The sequence below is a fragment of the Onychomys torridus genome, unplaced genomic scaffold, assembly GCF_903995425.1.
Source record: "Onychomys torridus unplaced genomic scaffold, mOncTor1.1, whole genome shotgun sequence".
NCBI classification, from domain to species: Eukaryota; Metazoa; Chordata; class Mammalia; order Rodentia; family Cricetidae; genus Onychomys; species Onychomys torridus.
This window is the reverse complement of record NW_023411375.1, coordinates 5301-10532: the sequence shown is the minus strand read 5'-3', so window position 1 is coordinate 10532 and position 5232 is coordinate 5301. Positions and strand designations below refer to the sequence as shown.

General features: G+C 54.9%; 1 pseudogene; it reads left to right on the top strand.

Annotated features, from left to right (window-relative positions):
• The first annotated feature begins 1032 nt into the window (after window positions 1-1032).
• On the top strand, window positions 1033-4958 carry LOC118575124 (annotated as a pseudogene).
• Window positions 4959-5232: the final 274 nt, after the last annotated feature.

Genomic DNA, 5232 nt, shown 5'->3' with positions numbered 1-5232 from the left:
TATTTCAAACCACCACACTAAGACACTAGAAGTTGGTAGATTTTACCATAGAGCTCATCCCTCTCCTCAGTTTAATCCACAGATGCTAAGAGTAACAGACCAGCATCATCATTTTCCTTATTACGGTTCCCTGTGTCCACACACTGCCATGGTACATTGCTTTAGTGAGTAAATCACAGTGAGAGGAACTGTAAGGAATAATAAAGCAGAATAATGATGACAGTGTATTAGAAGTTACAGAACCTGTGACCTCTCATTCTCTCTCTGACCTTCACTCACAGTCCATGAGCTGATGAGATGAGGGACATGTATGTCACAGGCCTGTGGAGCCCTGGGTCTGATAACTGAGTTGACTCCTGAGTTCCTCAGGCCTGTGCAGGGTGGACACTGGGCAGAGGAGATTCTCATGGCAGAGGTACACACTGGGGATTTGAGGTTTCATCCCTGTTCAGTAGAGCGGAGAAACATTAAATTTATTATTATTTTGTTGTTACTCTGGATTTTGAGTTGATGTCTTCAAATCCCAGCCACACATAACAGAAGTGGAAAGTGAAAGCAGAGGTGAGAGAGTCACATATAACACGGAGTCAAAAGTCCTTGAGCAGAGCTGTGAAAACTCCAGTCACCTCCCGATGCAGGAGTCCACGGCAGCCCCACACCATCACCAGGACTCCGACACACCCGTTTCCGTGAATATTCATTTTAGGTGCTCTGTGTATTTTCCCTGGAAGCTCCACACTCTTAGGTTTCATCCTGACTAACCTGAGGAGACAGTTGTCCTTAGGCGGCTCAGAGACACCGGGACAAACATCGCTCCGTCCCGCAGCACAGGGTCCAGCAAAGTCTCAGTCCCCAGGCGGTGAGGTCTGGGGTGGGAGCCCAGGGCTGGGGATCCCCAGGTCCCCAGTTTCACTTCTCCAGATCCTGACCTGGGTCGGGTCCTTCTGCCCGGACACTGATGACAAGGTTCCTGTTCTCATCCCCATTGGTGGCCGAGATCGCGGAGAACCAATCAGCGTCGCCGCGGTCACGGGTTATAAAGTTAACGCGGAACTCAGAGGCCCCAGTTCCGAGATGGGGGCGATGGCTCCGCGCACGCTGCTCCTGCTGCTGGCGGCCGCCCTGGCCCCGACCCGGACCCGCGCGGGTGAGTGCGGGGTCGGAGGGACACGACCCTGCGGGGAGGGCGGGGGCGGCCCCGGGGAAGCCGCGGCCCCGCGTCGCCCGGCCAGACCCTCCCGCCCGTCTCCACCCGCGTCCCGAGCCCCGCGCCCCGCTCCCCTCCCGGCCCCGCACCCGCCCGGGTCCCGGAGGAGGGTCGGGGTCTCACCGCGCGCCGCCCCCAGGCTCGCACTCGCTGCGGTATTTCCACACCATCGAGTCCCGGCCCGGCCGCGGGGAGCCCCGGTACATGGAAGTCGGCTACGTGGACGACACGCAGTTCGTGCGCTTCGACAGCGACGTGGAGACTCCGAGATATGAGCCGCGGGCGCCGTGGGTGGAGCAGGAGGGGCCGGAGTACTGGGAGAGGGAGACACGGACCGCCAAGGGCAACGAGCAGACTTTCCGAGGGAACCTGAGGACCCTGCTCGGCTACTACAACCAGAGCGAGGGCGGTGAGTGACCGCGGGTGGAGGTCACGACCCCTCCACGTCCCTACGTCCGGTCGGAGTCGCCCCGGGTCCCGGGTCCGAGGTTCGGGAGGAGAGTCGGGGACCGGGACTAGGTTTCCCTTTCGGTTTAGAGGAGTCCGCGGGTGGGCGGGACGCTGACGGGTGGGCGCGGGCTGACGGGGTGGGCGGGGCTGACCGCGGGTCCCCGCAGGCTCTCACACCATCCAGTCGATGTATGGTTGTGACGTGGGGTCGGACGGGCGCCTCCTCCGCGGGTACAGTCAGTTCGCCTACGACGGCCGCGATTACCTCGCCCTGAATGACCTGACGACGTGGACGGCGGCGGACACGGCGGCGCAGATCACCCGGCGCAATGGGAGCAGGCTGGTGGCAGAGAGGACAGGGCCTACCTGGAGGGCACGTGCGTGGAGTGGCTGCGCAGATACCTGGAGATCGGGAAGGACACGCTGCAGCGCACAGGTGCAGGGCCGCGGGCAGCTCCTCCCTCTGCCTCGGGCTGGGCTCAGTCCTGAGGAAGAAGAAAGCCCTCAGCTGGGTCATGCCCCTGTCTCAGGGCAGACAGGTGTCCCTGGGTCTCCTGCAGCCTCTGTCATCCATGGCCGCTCCCAGGCCGGGGTCTCTGCCCACACCAGGGTCTGTGGAAACTGAGTCTGTCGTCTGAGTGTGTCAGCCTTACACAGCAGGACAGGGAGTCTCCTTTACCTGATGGGAGACATGGACGCCCTGGGCTGGTTCACCCAGTTTCTAGAACTTTGGAAAGAATATGTTCACCCACATTCCTGTGGGTGAGGTTTGCATCCCTCCCACTACAATTCTTTCTATTCCTAGAATAGTCACGTGAGCATTTATGGGGAACCCTGGGTGAATACTATTTCTTCCTTACTTTTTTTTTTTTTTTAAGTTTTTATTTTGCGTTTAGTCAGTTTTTTTTCCCCTCACTGGGGTGATACTGTTTCTCTCCCCCCTTCAGTTATTTGTATCAGTCTCCACAGGAGCCAGGGGGAACTGCTAATGTGGATAATTAGGCACATCAGTGTTTCCTTTAAACCAGAAAGGTTCCTGTGAGTTAGACTATTTCCTGTCATATTAACATCCAGAGCCCTCCTGCTCTCCCTCTGCCCCAAAAAGTCACAGTGTTCCCCAGTGGATTAGGAATTGAACTTCCTCAGAGACAGGGTCTTCTGCAGCTCCAGGACAGGAGTGATGGAAGATCCACACACCCCTGTGAGCACCGCTGTGTCCCAGTGAGTGCTGCACTGGGCTCCACAGCACACTTCCAGGGGTCCTGGTGACTATACCTTGTATCTTGTCCCCCAGAGGCAGGGCTTGGGGAGTCATTTTCTTTGGCAGAATGTCAGAGGTTCACCACATGTGTGCTGTACACTTAGGTGATGGCTGTTCACTTGGACAGACAGTTAGAGCTGGTCAGCAAGATGGCCACAGTGGTTGTGTCTCAATGGTGGCAGCAGGAGTTGGTGACACCCTTCATGTAGCTCTTGTACCTGATTTCTTTTTTGATATGAATTAGTAACATATATAAATTAATTATTTTCATTCCCTCTCTATTCTTTTATTACCTAACTAATGTTATAGAACATCACTTGAGGAAGACCATGTTGACCTACTGGTTCGTGTGGATTCTCTCTCAGCTACTGAGTCCACCCAGAAAAATGTGCAGTTCTGTGATGAGGGGACCAGCTCTACCTGAGGTCACTAGTGTGATGACAGAATTGTCCAAACAGACACAGTTTAGTGTCATCATTGGTTTAACTTTGTCTTTGCAGATTTCAGTTTATCTTGTTAATTGTGAGAATTCTTAAATCTTCCACACAGATCCCCAAAGGCACATGTGACCCGTCATCCTGGCCCTGAAGGGAAAGTCACCCTGAGGTGCTGGGCCCTGGGCTTCTACCCTACCTTCATCACCCTGACCTGGCAGAGGGATGGGGAGGAAACAGACACAGGAAACGGATCTTATTGAGACCAGACCTTCTGGGGATGGAACCTTCCAGAAGTGGGCATCTCTGGTGGTGCCTTCTGGGGAGGAGCAGACATACACATGGCATGTGTACCATGAGAGCCTGCCTGAGCCCCTCACCCTGAGATGGGGTAAGGAGGATGTGGGTGCAGAGCTGGGGTCAGGGAAAGCTGGAGCCTTCTGTAGACCCTGAGCAGGGTCAGGGCTGAGAGCTGGGGTCATGACCCTCACCTTCCCTTCCTGTCCTTCCCTTCCAGAGCCTCCTCAGTCCACTGTCCCCATCGTGACAATCATTGCTGTCCTGGGTCTCCTTGGAGCTGCGGCCATCATTGGAGCTGTGGTGGCTGTTGTGAGGAGGAGGAGGAGAATCACAGGTAGGAAAGGACAGGGTCTGGTTCTCTCTCAGCCCCTTTCAGAAGTGTGCTCTGCCTCATTAAGGGGAACATCCACAGCCCTCATTGCTCCTGTCTCTGACCTGGGTCTGCTGTCAGTTCTGGAACCTTCCTAGGGTCGGGGTCTTCCCTGTCTCTCACAGCTTTTCTTCTCACAGGTGGAAAAGGAGGGATCTATACTCCAGCTCCAGGTAAGTGTGGGGAGCAGGATTGTCTCTGAGGCCCTTAGGGTGAATCTGGACAAATGGGAGGCTTAGTCAGCCAATAATAATAGCTCATCTGGTAAAATCTTCTGGGTGCCTTGTTTGTATCTTGATATGAATATATATATGTATGTATTTACCCTAGGCAGGGACAGTGCCCAGAACTCTGATGTGTCTCTCCCAGACTGTAAAGGTGACACTCTGGGATCTGATTTTGGGAGGGGCCAAGTGGACATGATTGGGGTTCAGGGACTCCCAGAATCTCCTCTGAGTGAGTGGTGGGTTGTTGGGATGTTGTCTTCACAGTGATTGTTCATGACTCTTGTTTGTAGTGTGAAGACAGCTGCCCGGCCTCACAGAGTGACAGAGATGTGCTCAGGTCTCTCTTGTGTCGTCCTGAGCCCCTCAGTTCACTCTCAGCAACAAGTCTGATGTTTGCTGTGACCCTGTGGTCTCCATGTGAAGACCTGGGAGCCCAGCCACCCCTGCACACCAGGACCCTGTCCCTGCACTGTTACATTCCCTTCCACAGCCAACCTTCCTGGTCCAGCAGACAGGAGGGGACATCTGCATCCTGTCACCTCCATGCTGCCCTGAGCTGCAGCCCCTGACTCCCCACTGAAAATAAGAATCTGAATGTCATCTTGATTGTCCACGTCCTTGATCTGACAGATTGATTGGCGGGTAAATTAAATGATTGAAATACTTAGAGTTTGTGGAGGAAATAAATGGCACCATGGAGAACCTTCCAGAATCTGTGTTCTTTGTGCTGTGTATCTGGTGGACAAGATGAGGCTGCAGGAGCTGAGTGTGATCAGGGCTGTGCCCAGGTGGAGCTCAGTCCATTGTTGACTGTGACATGGTCACTCCTCAGCTCTGTCACCTCCTGGTCTGTTCTCTTCATCACTTGAACCACATGCTGAGAGTCTGTGATCACAGGGACACTGGGATGACAGAGCCTTGTCCTGTCCCCAGGACTGTGAGCAGCCAGGGCAGCTGTGACAGGTCAGCCTGGGCTCTGACCT